This window comes from Vulpes vulpes, chromosome 1 (genome assembly GCF_048418805.1).
Source record: "Vulpes vulpes isolate BD-2025 chromosome 1, VulVul3, whole genome shotgun sequence".
NCBI lineage: Eukaryota > Metazoa > Chordata > Mammalia > Carnivora > Canidae > Vulpes > Vulpes vulpes.
The window spans coordinates 84,941,738-84,963,538 of NC_132780.1; the positions used below are offsets into that span (position 1 = coordinate 84,941,738).

Below are 21,801 nucleotides of genomic sequence, written 5' to 3' on the forward strand. Positions count from 1 at the left end.
CAGTTTCCTCAACCTTACTGGGGCTTTAACATCAAAATGCAAGTCATAGAAAATCAAACAGAGTGGGATTTACATGTTCTGGAACAAGACGGTTGCTCCTGTTTTATTTGCTTCACTCAAAGGGCTTTGATGAAGGATGTTTTGATGAGACTGTTTCTCTGAACAGTTGGAACATCCATATAAATGATTGTTCTACAGATTTAAAGGAAATTCTCTCATACCAACTCACAAGTTCTTTTTACCCAGCTCTAATTACATAAATTGTTATATAAACAGATGTCTGTTACACTAAAGTCTACTTCACTTGGGAACTCAAATCTTTCTGAGTTCATATGCCAGTGGGCTAAAAGAAGCATCTTTTGATGTTACCAAGGAACATTTTATGCTGTCAGGATGTGAGCAGAAAGGCAGTCATCAATCAGGCTCCTTTGCCTTCATGCTCCAAGGAACAGAGAGAAAAGACCCAGAAGAGAGAGCACACTACAAGTCTCGGCTTGATCCCTAACGGAACTCTTTATCTTGGTTAAATTAATTCCTTTTCCCAAAGTACACACTTTTGTCAGTGTCTCCTCTATAACTGTGATAAAGACAATAATATATAAAAGACTTTCCTCTGCAGAGTTTTATTGATCTTTATAAGAAAGTCACGAAATAGGTAAAGGAGAAACTGTGGTCTTCCATTAGACAAAGACTCGTATTTCAAAGCCACAGTGCTAACACCAATTCATTCATTCACTCACTTATTCATTCATGCATGCATGCATGAAACAAGTATTTTTTTTATTGTTTGCTATGCACCAGGCACTGTTTTTGCTTCTACAGAATGAATGACTACAAACAGACCTGAGCATTGCCCTCAAAAAACTTACAGTTGAGGAAGCAGACATTAATCAATTAATAAGAAGAAGTTGACAGGATGCTTTAGTGGCTTAGTTGGTCAAGTGTCTCCCTCTTGATGACGGCTCAGGTCATGATCTCAGGGTCACGAGATTGAGACCTGAATCAGGCTCTGTCCTAAGCATGGAACCTGCTTAAGATTCTCTCTCTCCAGGGAGACAACCACAAGAGACCTAATCATAGGGAGCAAACTGAGGATTGCTGGAGGGGGGGAGGGTAAGAAGACCGGGTAGCTGGGTGATGGACTTTAAGGAGGGCACGTGATGTAATGAGCACTGGGTGTTATATAAGAAACAATAATACATTACATGTTAATTAATGAATTTAAATGAAAAACAATAAGGGAAGAAAAAAAGATTCTCTGTCTTTCCTTCCCTCTGTCTCTCCCCTCCACTCTCTCTCTCTCTAAAAAAAAAAAAAATAATAATTGATAATTATAAGCCATGGTAAGCTTATGATTTGAAAGTATAGGAATTATAAGGGTATATAGGAAAGATACTGAAAAGGATCCGTCCAAGAAATGAATTTTGGGTTGAGTCTGAATAATGTGTAGGGTTTGCTTAGGGTGGAGCAGGTCAAGGGAACACAAGAGGTAGGGCAAAATACATTATGCTTTGTGATCCTGAAAAAGACCAACTTGACAGGAACTTTACCAAGGAGAAGGCAGGGGGTAAGACAGAAGAGGGGTCAGAGGCAAGGGATCAGATTGAGAATAGCTTTACGTGTCATGTTCAGACTTTTTCCTCATTCTAAGAGCAATATGACAATACTATAGATATATATTTTTTGAAAAGACACATAACCAGACATGTATTTTTAGAAGTAAGTCTGAGTATAGTGTAACTAATCAGCAGGAGGGATCAAAAGTGAATGGGAATTACTAGCAAGTTGGCATTCTGTAGTCGGTTGTCTGTGAAGGAAAGACTGGAGTTCTAACTAGATCTGGATAGAGAGGCATGAACAGATTTTTATGGATATTTAGATAAAGTTTAGAGGCGAGTATCCTTAGCATCTCCTACCTCGAGAACCTGGATAGAGTCCTCTTTTAGGATGCTCTGCAACACGACCTGCTGGAGCTGATGGTCTTCAGCTTTATATCTGGGGCAACCTCTCAGTTATGCTCTCTTTGGAGCTCCAAGCACTGGCTGCAGCTGCTGCCTTGGTCCACGTATTAGTAGACACTTAAAGACTCTGAGCCTACCTGAGACTCGGAAGCATGGCATTTCTTGGCTTCTATCTCCAAATCCGTCAATTTTTCTGTACCTGATCCCACCCTTGCCTGTGATCTTAGGAGCAGAAACATCCCTTTATTTGCTGAAGGTTGACCTGGGCTTCTGTGGGCTGGATCTCTTTCCCTGTCTTCTGCCCCAGGACCAACACTTCATGTCTTGCCTTCCACCAACATCTGAACGCATTTTTGCCTCTGCCCATTTCTTTCTTGACGGTCTGTGATTCACTCATTTCTCTTTCTGCAATGTCCCCTGGCTGCCACCCTGTGCCACCAGTCAAGGCCACGGGACCACAATTTGTGTCCACTCTCTTCCCACACAAGTCATTCCTGCTCAGTTTTCCACTATTTCACTAACAATCTCCTGGATCTCAAATCTGCTCTGTAATCATCAGAGCATGTTTTTGAATAATTCCCCAGCATTTGATGTTATTAACTACTTCCTCCTTTCAAAACTCCTCTTTGGGCTTCCACGACACTACTCTTTGCTGGTTGCCTCTTTTCCCTCTGATGATTCCTTGCTACAAGGTTTCTCCCATTTTCCTATTGTGACTTCATTATTGGCCCAACGTTACATTCCAGGGTACCTCCTTTTTCCCTGCTGCGACATGTGATGCTCCATTGGTTTTAACTATCACACACATGTTGTACTCACAAAAGGAAATTTCTAGCCTATACTTCAGTCCTTGATGCCAGTATTTTCTTTGTAATGTGACGTGCACACCTATACTTAAACACCAAAAAACTGAAATTAAACAAAAACAAAAACAAACCCCCCAAACTCTTATGCCGTATATTTAAGATATTAGTGATAAGAAGTGAACTGTCTTAGTCCCTTTCACTGGACATATTCAAGCTGAGTATAGACAACCATGTCTTGGAGATATTATAGAGTAAAGCCAAACATTGAAAAGGGGGATAAAGTTAAATGAAACCTTTTTTAAGGACTCATGCAACCTGGAATTTAATGATTCAAATGCCTTATATGGACATGGTGACGGTGATACATTTGGCATTCACATATTTAGTTTTATTAATTCTCTGTATATCCTTGTTATTTAAGTATTATGTCTGTACTTCTTGTGTGAACAGAAAGAGGACAATTTATCTATAATCACATGGCAGAATATAGGTGGCAGAGCTGAGATTTGGAGATTTTATTTATTTCCTGACTCCAAACCCCATAACTTTCATATGACAACAGATGCTTCTTTGATGCCTAAGTATTGTTTCTTCAACAGGATTGTTATCTTTGAAGAACGATGAAAATAGACATTTATTATTTTAATCCCTTAGAACGCCTTGTCACTGTTCTGAGTGCAGGTGTAGATTTAGATTTCATGAGGGTTGAAGCTTGTAAAAAATTCGAGGTGCCGCTCTTAGGAAAAATGTATAAATTTATGAAGATACCTTCTGTGGCTTTGGCAGGGGCCCATACATTTGGGGGGCTCTGAAACTTAAACCTCATTAGTCTAATTACATGAATTGCAGAACTTAACACTTGTTACCTAAACAGAATGATGTGTATCCTAAACCATTAGAGAAAAGAGTAGAAAAGCCCATAGAGCCACAATTACTCTAACCATTTTAGCTGTTTCTAATCAGTGATGTGATACTTTGGATGGTTTCCAAAGGAATTAGCCTATTTGTCTAAAAGCTGGAGCTCTTCAGGAGTATGTGAAACTGGCGTTCAACACAGATTTATTTGTTAATATTTGCATGCCATTGGAAGTCATATTCTTCTCATTAGAAAGATATATTTGTAAGTGTAACTTCTGAATGCTTCTTAGCCATCTGAGACAGACTTAGAAACCCAAGCAGAACTGTTGTCCTGTTCAGATAGTTTCTATGAGACAAGCCTCCAATGTGCAGATGTGAGAGATACTTTGACAACAAATGAAAGGTGAGGGGTTTGATCACAGTGATGGCCGGAAGCATGAAAGATAAATTAGGTACAAAGCAAGGAAGTTATTAAGAAGTGAGTGTTTTCAAGACCATGAAATATGTGCTCAGGCACCCTTGTTTACCATTACAGCTTGTTCTTGTCTAATATAGAATTGCTTGCTTTTCTCTGGAGTTCTAATCCAAAGTCACCCTGAAACATAGCAACAAAGTTTATGCCTGAATGATTCACTTCCTTAACAGTGTGTCTTTTTAGTCATTAGTGTAGGTAAGAGGATGAATGAAATAATATCGCCAGTTGTATTTCAGTCTTCAGGGAAATGGTGGATGGATGATTCTCTTGCTCCTTAAATTCCAACTTCAAAAATAGGCAGCTGAAAAAACCCTTACTTAAGCTTCCATCCTTATTTTAAGAGGAAAGGAAAGAAATTAGCTGTCTTTGTTCAAGAAAGGTGTAGAAACATTCTTCCAGTGATAGCCAGCTGAAGACTGAGTGAGCTACCAGTGTTTGTTGAGAGTCAGCTACACTGAGGAGTTTGAACTTGGGACTAGCTAGACATATTGCTTATGTGCTACAGAAAGGGTTCAAACACTAGTGTGCATTGGTGGTTTAGTAGTGAACATAGCTGCCTTCCAAACACCAGTGAGTAGGTTTAACTTGATTATCTTCAAAGCAACTTTTAACTCTGTGAGATAGGTTTATTTTTTTATTTTTATTTTTTATATATTTTTTATTGGATTTCAATTTGCCAACATATAGCATAACACCCAGTGCTTATCCCGTCAAGTGCCTCCCTGTGAGATAGGTTTAAATAATGACTATTCATGCTAAACAACAAAGTTTTGATTTAAAAAGGAATAAGAGAAAGAAACTTTTTTTTTTTTTTAAGAGAAAGAAACTTTGATGAGCTTTTGTTTTTCCATTTGCTCTTCTAATTGACATTTACCATTGTGCCAGTAACTGCACCAACATATAGCAAATAAACTGGTGAGGATTATGTCTTACGATAGATCCTAAGACATGTGCCAAGACATCACACGGTTTTGTTCCATGTGGAGCTGTCCATGCATTGCCAAGTAACGTATTATTCAGGCATTGCATTTTACACTTGCCCTTGAAGCGATTCTTTAAACCACGGGAAAAAGAAGAAAGAATAGCTATAATTTAGGACATAAATAATCAATGCAATGAAACAAAGACTATGGATAGTGACAAATGAAGACAAGAATGCTGACTATAGATATTAATGCTGATCTTAAACAAAAAGATTCATAAAACAAAATGGGTACTTATATTTTCCGTCATCAGGCTTCAGTGAATTTCTGCTTTCAATAGCTGCACAAAGCCTTTTCTCCAAGTGCATATGAGGTTTTCATGTACTATGCTTACTAATGACCCAGAGTTCCTTATTTTGTCCAAGTAAAGATTATATAGAGCTTTTTCCATTTTACACTAGCAGCAGTTACTTCATTTTACACTATCAACAATTTGTTTAAGTAAATAAAAACAAAATAAGTAGAGACTGTCTTCTTTGATACCGTGGACCAGGATTAAACATATTACCTTGTAATAGTAGTCTTTATTGTCACCTGCCTGCTTTAATGAAAAGTAGATCAAGCAAAGTATGTGAGTTCTATTTCAAAAATTGTTATATGTTCCAAGAATTAACAATAATCATTATATTCAACTTGTATAAGGCATTTTAAGTCTCATTGGAAACGATTATATTCCTCCAACATGATTTCTTTTAAGCCTGAAAATTAAAGCTGGGAAAAATTGCTGAATGATATTCTGTTAACTAATGATATTATTTATTACTATTACTTAGCTAATAGTGCTACTTGAAATCACAGTGAATGTGAAATCATCATTTGCAAATCCTGTAGTGCTCTGTTATCCAAGAGAAAATGCAAAGGTGCACACATAAGACCCAGGAACTCTGTCAGTGGGATGTTCATAGTTCCCCAAAGAGAGAGATGAGGAACATGTTTACAAGTTCTTATAGTACCTCTCCTCACAGGGAGTATAGATTTTTCTCTTGAAAAATGGCATGATAAAAATGGCATGATAAAAATGGCATGAAAAATGGCATGATATTTGTTACCAGGTATTTGTTTGGTGGCCTCAGTGAATGCTTATAGTTTGGTCTGTATATATTTATTCATCCAAATATGTTGCTTATGATTTGATTACATTAGCTATGAAGAAACTAAAGCATCAGACTGATTTCAATTTAGGGGCTCTATACATATACCATCTGTTAGAAAAATAATAGATCTGGGATCCCTGGGTGGCGCAGCGGTTTGGCGCCTGCCTTTGGCCCAGGGCGCGATCCTGGAGACCCGGGATCGAATCCCACGTCAGGCTCCGGGTGCATGGAGCCTGCTTCTCCCTCTGCCTGTGTCTCTGCCTCTCTCTCTCTCTCTCTGTGACTATCATAAATAAATAAAAAAAAAAAATTAAAAAAAAAAAAAAGAAAAATAATAGATCTTAATTTTTAACAATGACACTGTGTGTATTATCATCTCTGTATCATAAACAATCCCCAAACTTAGCAGTTTAGGACAATGGCAGGTTGTTATCTCATGGTTTCTGTGTGTCATGAATTCAGGAGTAGCATGATTGGGTGGTTCTGCCTCAGTGTCTCTCGTGAGCTGACAAGTGAAAAGTAACTTCTGTCTGGATAAAATAGACCTTTTAATTCATTTCTGGTCTCAAAGTAAGAAGTGAAAGAAATCTTTTGGGGCATTCTTCACCACTACTCAAAGGCCATAAAGGATCAGTGAACAAGAAGCAATCACAGATAGCCAAAGTTGCTCTGAGGGCAGATGATTGTGCTAGCTCTATCATCTATTGGAGACTAAATCTCTGATAGTTAAAGACAGAAAAGCTGACACTGGGAATTCTTCATTAGCCCATACAATTTTAAGGGGCTAGATTGGTCCCTGAACACAAATTCTTTTAACTTCTAGGAGAAGTGAAGGTAAATTTACTCTGGCCCATGCTCAGTATTCGGAACAAAAAAGGACATATAATTACAAATATAGATATTTAAAACACAGTAAGTGAATATTATGAGTGATTGAAGGCTGACAATTTTGAGAATTTATGAAATGGAAAAATTCCATAAATAATAGAATCTGTCCAGAACTAATTCAAGAAGAATGCCTAAATTGTCCTATAATGACTAAGTGAACTGAGTCAGTAGATACAAAGTTTCCAGCAAAGAAAATACTAGGACTCAACAGTTTTGCAGGTGAGTATTACCTTAAATCTTACATTATAATTGGTCTATGAGGTCAGTATAACTTTATATCAAACTCGGCTCTTATGCTTCTGTTTCTGCCACAAAAGAACCTTCACTAGTTAGCCTGCTAGTTCAGGGAGGATGACAGATACATGGGACAGACCAGACTCCTCCCCCCCAAGTTTGGCACCAAAGTACACCTTGATCCTGCTTAGGTCAGTTTAACTATAGTCTATCCACAGATACATGAATGAGTATAAATAATTATCGTTTTAAGCCACTGAGTTTTGGGGTGGTTTGTTATACAGCATTATTTTTTTTTAAGTAGCTACCTTATTCGCTGTAGAAAATGCTTTTAATAAAATTTGACAACTATTCATGCAGGACTATTAATAAAATAGCAATTGAAGATAATTTTATTTTCTGTGTAGAGTATATCTCCCATAAAACTATACTAGGTATTATGAAAATTTGGACATTCGTAATCCCCATGCACTACAAGTTTCATTTCTAAGAAATGCCCTAGAGAAACTCTTTTACATATGCACCAAAAGGAATATGCGGTCATACTTGTAGCATTTTTATTAATATTACAGAAAACCAGAAACAACCCTAAATATCTATAAAATGAAAATAAATTGTTGCATATTTATACAATAGAATAGCAAACATCAGTACATATGAATAAACTATAATAATATGCAACAACACAGATAAATCTTACCCACATAATACTGAGAATGGCAAAATGTTTGGGACTGTATACATTGTGAATTAATTTGTATAAATCACAAAAAATGGAAGCTCTTAAGTTCAATATGGCTTCATAATAGTTATTTTGCTATTATGATTATAATTTGTGTGTCTGTTGCATATACCTATCTGTATTTATCAATATGATATAAAATATGATAGTATGAAAAATAAAATAGAGGTTTCTGTCAGAATGACATTATTATAATAATTTCAGTTGGTCAGTCAATAAACATTTATTTTAGCCTCAGTGGCTTTTATGAAGAATAGACAATGTGCAAAGATGAAAGTGATTTGAAGTATTGCTGATTATGCACAGTATTATATTTTGTGGTTATTTTTGCAGCTATAGAAATGCAAATGTCCCCTGAATAAAACAGGTGACAGGAAATTTGAAGCTTTGGAATATTATGTCTTATTTATTTGTGAATGGCCATTATGCGGTCAGGATGAATATGATGGTATCTATTCTCAACACTACTATTCAAAATTTTATAAAGACTGAATATAAACGGGACACACATGCTTATATGTATGCATTAGTTAGGGAAGGATAAAAATGTCATTTGTACACAATATAATCATCTACCTAGAAAATTCAAGAAAATCAATAGAAAAAACTATTAAAATTAAGAAGGCACTTGTATACAAAATTCAGTACATAATAACTTCTCTATACAGGGCAATAGACAATTAGAATATATCATGGAAAAACATCCCAAATCACAATAGCAACAGAAACCAAAAAAAAAAAAACAAACAAACAAACAGTAAGAATTAAACCTAGTAAGAGTTCTAAAAGACCATTATAAAAAACAATGTAACACTTTCTGAAGAATACATAAACCATCCTCAATAGAAGCAGAGACATAACAAGTTCCTGGAAGAGAATACATAACATTTAAAAGATGTTAGTTTTTCCCAAATTAATCTGTAAATTTAATGTAATCCCATATAAAACCCTAAAAGAACTATTTATGGAGCTTGACAGATTTAGTTTAAAGTTCAATTGAAGAAGAAAATAGCCAAGAATATTTTGAAAAAGACCAAAGGGTGATATTTGCCCATCCATGTTAAAAATATCTAGTGTAAAGCTATTGTAGCTAAACCTATGTAATAGTTCAGGAGTAGACAGCTTGATTATATAGAAAAGAGTAGTGCAAGATCAACTACAGCTACCTAGGGAAATTTCATATGTGACAAAGGCAATGTCATATGTTACCTTGGGAATTAGTGGGGAAGGAATAGATTGTTTAATAAAAAAGTCATGGGACAATTTGAAAAAAAAAATTAAGTTTTGCCTCATCTCACACCCTCACAAAATTGTTTGGAAATGTATCAAGTAATTACACATAAATAACAAATATAAAATTATGTTTAGAAAATAAAGAGACTTTTCACTTGTAACTTAGGGTCTGGAAGAGTCTCCTGATAAAGGGTCTAAATTCAGAAATCATCAAGAAGAAAGTTTTCATATTTGCCTACACAAAGTTACAAAATTTAAAATGGCAAAAGTCACAGTAATTACAAGTAACAAATGTCTTTATGAGAGAAATATCTCCGATTTGCCCAAAGGTGGAAATATAAGATGATTTGATAGGAAGGAAAGACTGGAATCAAACTATGCATCCATCAATCCTAGGTTAGTTGATGCCTGAGATCTCTGCACTGCAACGTAATCACATAGTGCTATGCATAACAACATGGAAAGATCTCCAGTACATGTTGGAAATGGGAAAAGTAAATTGCTGATATTAAGTATAAAATTATGTCATTTAGGCAGAGATTGCTTCAAGTAAAATTATGTGTAGATATATAAGCATATAAAAATGCATACATGTATAATGGTATATCTTATATTGCATAGAATGTCTGGAGGAATTTACAACCCACAGTTAACCCTGGTGACCCATGGAGAGGGGAATGAGATCCAGGTATGTGGACAGAAAGTGACGGTTGACTATCTGTTCTTCCAGTGTAGTACTTCTGTGCTTGAACACTTTTTACAAAATATATTTTCTTTTTTCTTTTTTTTTTTTTAAGATTTTATTTATTTATTTATGACAGACACACACAGAGAGAGGCAGAGACACAGGCAGAGGAAGAAGCAGGCTCCATGCAGGGAGCCTGATGCGGGACTCAATCCTGGGTCACCAGGATCACACCCCGGGCTGAAGGCGGTGCTAAACCACTGGGCTACTGGGGCTGCCCTATATTTTCTTATATAATTAAAAAAATATGAAGAAAGAGAGCTTAAAATATAAGCAAAAGAATATTTTTTCATATCTGTATAAAAATTTTGGTATTAAATCATCTACAGCTTGGTTAATCATACTAATTACATTTGCCTACTTGATTTGTATTTGAAGCAAAAGTAAGACTCTTTCTTACTACAGTTAAAAAAAAGTGTTCAACAAGTCATTGATGGTGGTAAATTCATGCGCTTCACAGTTTCTTGTGCTGAATTTTAGGGACATGGGTTGACATGTGTACATGTTTATGGGGGAGTGAGTGAAGAATGGCCTTTGACACACAAACTTACTGAGTTCTGGCTGAATTGATGTCATTCCCACCTCAATAAAAATTCCAACAGACATCTGTGGGGTTATAGCTGAGTTGAATACCAAGCTATATTTTAAGTTATGAGTAACATTCATTGCTTTGAATTGGTTGCTAAAGGTAGGTGTGTGATAAAATATTCTATATAAAAATGCTTTGGATGAGTAAGCTAGTAATACCTAATCTTTTGAGAGTTGATGAAAGTTAGGATCTTCAGAAAAAAATACTCAAGTGTAAAATTTTGTATACAGTGTCTCTTCAGTAAATTTCCCACTTGACTTTACACAAAGAGGGTATGACATATTTGCTGCACAGGGTTCAATACCCCCTTTCCCCCGACCCAACCACCTGCAATCCTACAAATATCCTTGGGTAATTTCAAGTACCAGGCAATGTGGCACACGCTCCCTTATTCAATGTTCCTGGAAATATCAAAATATAAGACAAGAACTCTTGCACCATAGCAGTATATATTTTTAAGATTTATTTATTTATTTGAGAGAGAGCAAGAGAGAGAGAGAGAGCACACTGGAACAGGAGGCTGGGCAGTGGCAGAGGGAGAGCGAGAGAGAGGGGAGAGTCTTAAGCAGACTCCCTGCTAAGTGTGGAACCTAGTGAAGGGCTTGATCTCACAACTCTGAGATCATGACCTGAGCCAAAACCAAGAGTTGGTTGCTTAACCAACTGAGCCACTCAGGTGGCTCAATATATGAGCCACTCATATATTTTGTTAAATAAAATAAATATGTATGAAATAATAAAACAACATAAATTTGTTGGTTGGTATTTTAATACTATATATTAGGTACATAACTAATGCCAAGCACTCTTCTAAGGGAAAATGGGAAGTTCAGGAACTTGCCCATGATCTCACAGTGGGTGGCAGAGATGGGATTTGAACCTAGGCAGTCTGGCTCCCAAGCCTATGCTTTTGAGTTCTATGATATATAGACTGTCAGGTCCCATCTTCTTTATATACCCATATGCTGGCTTTAAGGTGATGGGAGGTCTTCATATGTAGTTTTGCTATGGCTGGGCTTCCAATTGTCCTTGAAGATTCTCTTTCTTCAAGGATCCCTCTGAAGTGTTTGCCCCAGAGCCTCAAGGCTAGAGCTCATGATCACCCAAACCCAAATATTTTGCTGGGAATAAGAGGAACTAATTTACTTTTGCTTGCACTGTGTTCTCTGTTTTAGAGACTTTATTCATCTCTCTTTTTCTCTCCTCCAGAAAGTTACTTCCAGTCTCCTCAGGAGACCTTTTCTCTTCAGACAATTAACAGACTCTTTTTCCTGTGACACCTCACACAACATATGGCATTCATTTGGGGTTGTCTTTATTGCTCTGTCATTATTGTAAATGTACATATGAATGGAGCCTAATCCAGTGCAGAGGGAGAACAGGTTGTGTCTCTTCTTTCATCTGGTCATCTTTATTTCACTTGCTGCTTTTCTCCTAGGCTGCCAGCACTTTGTTATACATAAGTGTGGCATTGCCTTTGAAAATTGCTCCCTGAATGTGAAAACCTCCCAGCTGCCTCCTATTCATATGCCTTCTCCAATCCCTACTGTATTGACTGCAGTGAATTCAAAGCAAAGCAAAGCCAAACCCATCACCCCTTCAATTAAACCCAGATGACTAAACCTTTTACACAAAATGGACTCATTGCATATGATTTTTTTCCTCAACTTCTCAGATTAGGCAGGAGTATTTCTTTGGGATAGAAATATTTTTCCAGTCTTCTAAATAGGCTTAGATCCCACCTTAAAAGAAAGAGCATAGCTGATAAGGGTTGGGAACAGAAATGGGATTTAAAATGAACACTCAGGCTTGTGAATGAATGAGGGGATTGTTGAGACAGTGGGGCATATGGCAGTCAAAGTGTTTGATTCTTTAGAAAAAGGCCACTGAAGGCAGAATAAAAACTGCTAACTACCAGTTTTATATTACTATTTCATGTTCATATACTCATGTAGGACATTTGATACACCAAATCTACACAAAATTTAGAGGTATTCTTGAGAGAACATGTCTGGATTTGACTCTTAAAAGTTAAAGCTGGAACTGATTACACTGGTGGCTTGTTAAAGAGAATATTGCTTCTGTTAGATGGATAGATATTTTTAAAAACTTATTTTGTACAGTTTTCCCCTAGGACACAAATGTTATATGCTAAAATCCCAACCACATAAGGAGTGGATAATCCATCACAGTCTGCTCCCAAATGTTCACCATCCACTCTCCTCACCCCCTGACACCCCCCCCCCCATTCTGGAGTCCTCTGTCCTCCCCTTCCAACTCACACTGGATATGGAAGGAAGGAAGGAAGGAAGGAAGGAAGGAAGGAAGGAAGGAGGGAAGGAGGGAAGACAAAAGGAAGGAAAGAAGGCAAGAAGGAAGGAAAAAAAAAAAAGAAGGAAGGAAGCCAGAAAGTGGGTTAACTTTATTTTGAGGATTTACTGTGAGCCAGCCCAATGTGAACTGCTTTCTTTATATATGCTAATTAATCCACTCACCCAGTTTAATGCACAAAATAAACCAGCATCTCCAATGTAAGGTACTGATCTGTCATCTTATTTTATGGATTAGGAGACTGTGGGAAGGGGGAAGAAACTGCCCAAGATCATAACGTTGTTTAGTGACAATGTCAGGAAAAAGGTACAAATCTCTCAGCTCCTGGTTTAAGGTTTTCCTAACATTCCTATTAATCTTTGAATAGGACTCACAAACTTCCCATATTCAGTAGAAGTTTCAGATCTTACAAGGTTCTAGGTACTCTTCAATCCAGCCAATATCATATCAACTCCTTAGCTAAAGACAGTGACAACCAGTTCTTACCCATCTCTTCTGAGAGGAGCAGGAGGAACTGGTTGGTATTTCCCGATATGGTCCAACCAGGCCTTTAAAAATTCAAAATTATGACTATTTTAATACAAGGAAAGATATTAAACTTAAGATATGGAAATGTATATTCATTTATAGCTTTCTACTAGTTGCCTAAATTTAATGGAATCACAAACTAATCTGGACCTCAGTTTCCTGAATTGTTAAATGAGGGGTTTGGAAGGGATCATCGTTAGACTTTTCCCCCTGAAGCAGGACTTAATGAATTAGGGAAACCATTTCCAAACCCAGTACATTACAATGGATGAGATAGATCTTTTTCCGAGGTCCTTTTCCTAAATGAGTCATCATGTAATAATTTGGTAAGGGTACAGGTGCAGATAGGAAGGGAAGGGAGAGGTACAAGAAATGGAGTGGGAAGGTAGCCATCATTTGTAAAATAATAGCCAAGGGCATGGATATTTGGGGGAGGATTCCAGGTTATTACTGTCAATTGTTGAAATATTGTGATTTGCATACTTCCCAATTCCAGTATCTTTTCATATTTAAAAAAAAGTCACAAATTAACTTTTTGAAAATGAGTTGTTTAGAAAGTTACCACTTGAGGAAAGTTGGATGAATAAATATTGAAAAGTAATAAACGAAAGATCTCTCTCTACATTTTAAGAGTTTTTATTTTTATTTATTTATTTATTTATTTATTTATTTATTTATTTATTTATTTATTTATTTATTTTCATTTTAAGAGTTTTTAAAGTGTGGTTCTCAAGGCCTGAGTGTAACTGGTTAGTGGGGTTTGTTCTGAGCATTGCCCTGAGCTATTGACAAGACTTCTCCTATGACCAAATTTTAGTCTTCTAAAATTTGGCTTCTCTGAACCCTCGTCTTGATTAGGCTTTTTGACCTTGCCTTGTCTTTAGCAAGAATCCTATTCAGCCACTTTAGCAAGAATCCGCCACATCAACGACCTCACTCTGTGCGTTGGTTTTAAATCACCCACTCATCCCTATTGTATTCAGAGTTGAGCTCTCTCCTGTTACAATGGTGTGACCTCTATTGCAGTAGTATTGAATGCAGATTTCTGTACCATTTTAACAAGTGGTGAATCATAGTTCTTTGTCATGGTTCTATGTGGAACACTGGAAAGAAAGTATCCCTCCTGACCCGAGGGCCTGCCTGCACGGTGGATGGAGCACATGTAAGGTTTACCTATAAGACACATAGGAGACCACCTCGAAGACTATGAAGAATGTTTGGGGACACTGAACTTCAATGGTTTGTGATAGAAAATCTAGTAGCCCTTTGATTTCTTTCCAAAAAAAATTATCTTTGGCGTAGTTAGTGTACTTAAAGCAGGGGAATATATGGCACTAACAAACTCTCAGTAAATGAATTGACAGCTAGAGCAAGACTGTCTGGAGAGAATGTCTATAGAACTTTCTGCCCCATGCATTTAAACGGGTGCTCTAACTGGGCAGGACTGGCTGATAAATTTGTCCTGTGAAATTGGAGGAATGCCGCTTTCTGTCTTCCCTGCACCTCACCCACTTCCCTGCAGTGTGTCTTTCCCACACTGATAAACTAGGGATTCAGCTCTGGGGAGATTTTTCTAACTACTGTTGGGATTGGTATGAGGCAAGATTGAATCTAAGAAGGAATGTTCTAATGCCTAGAGGAAAATAATTCATCCCAAGAGAAGAAGCAGTCTTGCTTGGCAAATCCAGTATGGGGACTAACCAGTATATTTGTGCCTGTGAGCACCTGGGGAGAAGAATGGCTCCGGATGAAAATAGATCCAGTTTGTTTTCAAGTTTGGCAATACTGAGGGGCAAAATAATTTTGGCCTTTCCCTAATGAGCACCACACAGAAGGAAAGGTCGTTTCCTCCCAACTCCTCTGGAGCATTTATTATTGCCTGGGGAGAATTGGCATGGACTGGCTTTGAACAACGGTGGTGGATTACCAGTAGCAAGTGACTGATGAGAGAGCAAGAATAGAATGATGGGAATTCCCAGAGAGACTTTAAGAACGGAGCTCCAAAAAGATTTGGACTTCCCACATGGGCTAGTGAAGCACTGGAACTCTCTGGATTTGAGTATTAGTATTAATGAAGTTGCAATTGCTTTTGTAGGCTTGAAATATTATAGACAAGGCGTCACTGATTCAGGTTACAGATTTTGTAAGTATTGCATAACACGGTTTTTGTTTTATTTATTCTACTCACTGTTATGTTTGTATTGAATAGACTTCAATAATTTTTTCCATTCAGAAAATCTGTTTTGCCAAATATCACAAATAAGCAGGTCTCATTGTGTGAATCATGTGCCTCTAGCTGCTCAGAAGAAAAGTGAGCCCAGATTTGAGAGTCAGCAAAGGGGGGAGTTCTGGGTCCTGCTTCAGACCCATCTGACTGTACCTCTGTAAGTCACCTCATTTCTCTGGCCCCAGGTTCTGACTGGCCTATTAGGATGTTTATCATTGTTCTATATTTATAATAAAAAGTTAGGTCAATGTACAGTTGATATAAATGGAAAAGAGAGGCACAAGTGGCAGTTTTTTTGGCACATGCAGTAGAGACAAAATTGCTTCACTTAAATTCTGCTACTTATAGTAGTAGAACTTTGGGCAAATTAATTTTTTGCCTCTATTATCTGTAAAATAGGAACAAAAATTATACTTAACTCATCTTGTTGTGAGCATTAAATGAGCTAATATATACCAGGCTCTAATAAACCTCAGTGCATAACAAACAAATATGTTTGACCTTTGAAACTTTTGTTTTCTTATAGAATCTATTTGAATATTCCAATTTTATAATGTCTTCTACTGCTTTGATATCATCTATAGAGTGATTCAAAATTAGAAATGTCTAAATATACATTAAAAATATGCATTAAAAATGTCAAGATGATCTACATTTGGAGAGATAAGTGAATAAACATAATTTAGAATGCTACTTGACAGAAGAGTGTAACTTAATAGGAAAATAAGAATCGGATATATTTACTCTTATTTCCTTTTCTTTTGTTGATATAATTCTGAACCACATTTTTATAAATAAAATTAAGTCTTCAATCTTCATCCCCATTTTCTCTATCTCTATCTTAATCTTTTTTGGCACCAAAGTGTCCCAGCAGTGAGAATATTTTAATTGGATATTTTAAAATGAATTTTCCGGGCAGCCCAGGTGGCTCAGTGGTTTAGCGCCGCCTTCAGCCCAGGGTGTGATCCTGGAGACCCGGAATCGAGTCCCACGTCGGGCTCCCTGCATGGAGGCTGCTTCTCCCTCTGCCTGTATCTCTGCCTTTTTCTCTCTGTGTCTCTCATGAATAAGTGAATAAAATCTGTAAAAGAAAAAAATTTTCCAAATCATATAAATATTTCATTTCACCTTTACATTTGAAAGTGTCATTTATTTGTAATTACACACACACACATATACATATTTAGTATAAAAATTTGATATGTATTGACTTGGAGGAGAATACATCTAAATGATACTTCTGTATCTTCCCAATTTCATTGGTTACCACTATATCGTTTAAACAATCCCATAGGCCCACATATTTAGGTGCAGCATCCCCATATGTTACCATATTTTCCTCAACTGCTGTTATAAGTAAGTGTATATGTGTATGTATATATATATATATATATCCACATGTACACAAATATTTTTATATGCACATATATAAACATATACCCATACACACATATATACATGCACAGACATGCATGATATTTTTGTACAAAGTTATAAACAATAATCATTTTCTCCAATTATTCTTTGTTATTTGCAACTTAATTTCATTGAGATCAAAGGAGGTGAATTATATATAGATTCCTTAGAATTTGATGAGGTTAAATTTTCAGGTATAGCATGGAGTCAGTTTTCATCAATATGCCCTATATTTTTGGAAAAAAATTGTATTCTACCATTAATGGATATAAAGTTTTATATATCTTCATTAGATCAATATTGGTAATTATGCTTTTTAAATCTTCTACAGCCTTCTCTTAATTAACTCTATGCTAATGAGAGAAATCTGGTGAAATTTTGTACCATGATACTATTCTCCTTGTAGATTTCTTGAAAATTTTATATAGTTTAAGGAAATTTCATTAAATGTATATTTTATGTACATAGTTTGATGCTATTATATCTTACAGGTGAGTTGAACCTTTTATCATGACATAATAACCAACATTTCTAAAAAGGTTTTGATTGGTTTCTTTACTTGTTTCAATCTTAAAGCCCTTTGCCTTATATCAACTTTTCTTTGGTAGTATTTGCTTGTTTTATGTTTTTCATCATTTGCTTTTAGTATTTTGGTGTCCTTACATTTTACATATTTTCCCCTGTAGACAATATATAACTGGAGTTTTTCTTAATCTAGTTTGAAATCTTTCAAGTTCTTTATAATGATTACTTTTGTCTTTGGATTTACTTATTTTTACCTGTAGTTATTATTGTTTCTAAAGATTATATTTATTTGACACAGAGAACACAAGCAGGGAGAGTAGCAGAGAGAGAGTGAGAAGCAGACTCCCCACTGAGAAGGGAGTCTGATGTGGGACTTGATCTCAGGACCCAAAGATCATGACCTAAGCAGAAGGAAGATGCTTAACAGACAGAGCTACCCAGGTGTCCCTATTATTATTATTTTTACTTTTCTTTCTTCTTCCTCTTTTCTAACTTTTTTTTTTCATATTCTCCTTCAATTATTATTTTTTTTGTAAATTATTTGATAGTAATATACTCTGTGTCTTGTTACTCTAGTTAATTAAAAAATTTAGGTTATTCATTTTTTTAATCCTCCCACATATTAAAAGCAATTTAGAATTTTTTTTTTCTAGACATCCACCACCAACTTATAAGCTGCTTTTGCCCAGTAATTTAGTTCCACCTATTGGCCCCACGAATGAGACATGATCATTAGAATTTGTCGGCTTTACCCACTTATTTACCCAGTGTGACTGCACACTATTCCTCTCATACGTGCCATCTAGCCACTCTTTTGTGGCTTTCTTTCTCTTTCTCTCTGCTACCTAAAATACATCCTTACTTATTCCTCTTGTGAAGGTATTCCATAGTTAACTCTCTGAAATGTCTTTACATTACTCTCATTCTTTGTAACATAGTTCCTCTAGGTTTACAATTGTAGATTCACAATTATTTTCTCCCCACGCATTGAATATGTATTTCACTTCATTTCTGGTTCCATTATTATTTTTGAGAAGTCAACTGTTTCACTGTCATTCTATTAGCAACGTGTCTTTCTTTCCACCTGCTTTTAAGATCTTTCTTTACTGTCCTGCAGTTTGTTTTGGTGAGGCTAGAAATGGATTTGTATTTATTTATATTCTTGGGTTTTTTCTTTTTAAATTTATGTACGTGATGATTATTTCTTTTAATATTTTATATGTCCTATTATCCACATCACTCCCTCTGGGATACTGATTACATGTATGTTAATACTTATTGAATTTTGTATGTCTTTTAATCTTTTTATCTCCTTGTCTTTCTAGATATATTCTAGATATTTTATTCATATCTGTTTTTAAACTCACATATTCTTTCCTCAAGCATATTTAATTGGCTGTTTAATTTTGTTTAATGTTTTATTTTAATATTTACTATTTTATTTCTATTTAGCCTCTTTACATATTTGCTTATTCCCTGATCATATCTATAAATTTCTCTCTCTTTTTTTTTCTCGCTTGAAAATTTTATTGGTCAGGGAGAAAGGAAGTCAGGCAGCCCGCCAGCTTCCCGCCCAGGGTGCCACAAGCTCTCACTGCTTCCCATTGCTGTTGATGGGGCGGTTCACGAGCTCGGGGGGACACCAGGAATGCCTTGAGCTTGAGTCTGGTGCTGAGGTGTGCCACATAGGCCGAGAGCAGGGGGAAGGAGTCCAGGCAGCTGGGGGCCAGGACCTGGTGAATCAGCAGCAAGTCCAGCAGGTTGTAGCTCGCAAAGGAGATCTGGTTGCCCACGATGAGGGCCTGGCCCGCCTCATTCTGGGACAGCAGCATTTCAAAAGGCTTCAGGTAACCTGGTAGTGCCTTCACATAATTTCTCAATAATTCTCTTCAATAATTTCTCTCTTATTAAACATTGCTATTAGATACTACGTCTGATATTTTCAATAACCTGACTTAATATTGATATTTTTCCCCTCTGTTGTCTGTTGTGTCTGCTAGTTCCCAACTGTATTTCTTTATTTCTTTCCTGTTTCGTGAAATTGGATAGTGAGCTTCTCATTTTTCTTTGCGACCCCAGGTTGAAGTTGAAATTCTACAGAGATTTGCATTTATTTCGCTAGTTACTTGGTACCATTTTAAATTAAATTCTAGGAGGAGTTTTTGAGTCAGCCCAGTAGTGTAAATTCAGATCTTAGATGCACTACAAGGGCCAGTCTGGGATTACAAAAATTCAAAGAAGGCTTTTTTCCCCCTACACTTGGCCCTGGACCTGAGACAGGGAAATTTTCAGAATCCCTTTATGTGGCAAGATTTATTTTGTGTCTGATTCTACTTCTCACTTTTACTGTGAGTGTAGCCCTTTCAGGATCCATTCTTTTATCAGATTCTTTACCTTGGAAACATCCTAAGTTTTATCTGTTCTCTTCCACATCTTGTATTACCATGGAAGCTCGGAAACAGATGGGAGTCATTCTCTTCAAATTGAATGATGGAACAAAATACCCAGTAACACATGATAATGTACTTGATTCATCATTATTTTACTTTGTGTTCGCTAATGACCATGGAACCATATGCCAAGGGAAAAGTATTCATGAATTAAATACTTTTTGACCTGCTATCCCAAGATTGCCAGACTCTCAAATTGATGAGGAAAACACTAACAATGATAAAGTGAAAAAGAAAATTATTTCCTCAGGAAATCCTACCCATCTTAATCCAATCTTTGTACAGCTGCAATATATTTAAGGAGCACCAGGGAGAAATTATAGCAAGAGGGCTTAAAAAATTTTTTTAAACCACATAACATTGTATCTATTAGAGAAAAAAAGTAGAAAATTGTCTCTTTCAAAAACTTATAAGAATTTTTATTTTCTGAAAAACAGGGAAGGGGATATTTATCTGGATGGAAGACTCCAAATGGTGACAATTTTCTTCTCTCCCACCTTCCTTCCTCAACCACACCAAGGATTGATTATAGGTAATATTTTTTTCTAAATGATCTGATACAAGTAACTTCAGAAAAATAACATTATGCTTCTCTGGGTAATAAATTGGATGTTGGGATAAATTGCAGGAAAATTTCATGAACAATTTTAGAGATACCACTTCAAAAGTAAGGGGTTTTGGAAAACTATTTAAAAAATAAATACAAGATTATGGTCCTTCAGCTATTTGTTACAATATACAAAATGCTTGGGAGTCCTGAGTACCTATTACCTGAAGCCAAAGAGTTCAATAAAAGCTCTGTATCATTTTGCAAATGAACAGGCAAAGAGGAATTTCACATATGCAGAGAAGACAGGTGTTTGGCTTGCAGAGCATCAGGAAATTTCCCATATCCCCAGATGGCTTCCTGTCCCCAGTATATACACACTCAGTGCTATTGGAAGGTATATTTTACTACTAAAGATCCACTTAAGATGTGTAATGCTTCTATAGAAATACTTTTAAATCCAAACACTCCTTGGAAGTATAAAATTATTTTTTTCAAGTTTTTCTTTAAATTCTAGTTAGTGAATATATAGTGTAATGTTGGATTCAGGAGTAGAATTTAGTGATTCATTACTTCCATATAACACCCAGTGCTCATCACAACTGCCCTCCTTCATACCCATCACCCATTCAGCCCATCCCCTACTCTCCTCCCTCTGTTAACCCTCAGTTTGTTTTAGAGTTGAGTCTCTTATGGTTTGCTTCCCTCTCTTTCTTTCCCCTTCTCCTATGTTCATCTGGTTTGTTTCTTAAATTCCTCATATGAGTAAAATCATATGGTATCTGTTTTTCTCTGGCTGACTTGCTTCGCTTAGGATAATACATTCTAGCTCCATCCATGTTGGCACAAATGGCAAGATTTCATTCTTTTTGATGGCTGAGTAATATTTTGTTTATAAATATACCACATCTTTGTTCATCAGTTGGTGGACATTTGGACTCTTTCCATAATTACCTATTGTTGATAATACTGCTATAAACACTGGAGTGCATGTATCCTTTTGAATCAATATTTTGTGACCTTTAGGTAAATACTTAGTAGTATAATTGCTGGATCGTAAGGTAGTTTTATTTTTTACTTTTAAAATAAATTTGATTTATTTATTTGAGAGAAATGGAGAGTGGTGGGAGGGGCAGAGGGAGAGAGAGAGAGATTCTCAAGTAGCCTCT

The 21,801-nt window shown here is 36.2% G+C and overlaps 1 long non-coding RNA gene across 1 annotated transcript in view; it reads left to right on the forward strand.

Moving 5' to 3' along the window:
* Window positions 1-21,801, forward strand: part of LOC140593816 (uncharacterized) — a 150,107-nt gene that overhangs the window by 75,057 nt on the left and 53,249 nt on the right. The window contains exon 4 of the long non-coding RNA XR_011994113.1: window positions 20,523-20,617. This is a non-coding gene — a long non-coding RNA (uncharacterized lncRNA). The remainder of the gene's footprint in view (window positions 1-20,522; window positions 20,618-21,801) is intronic.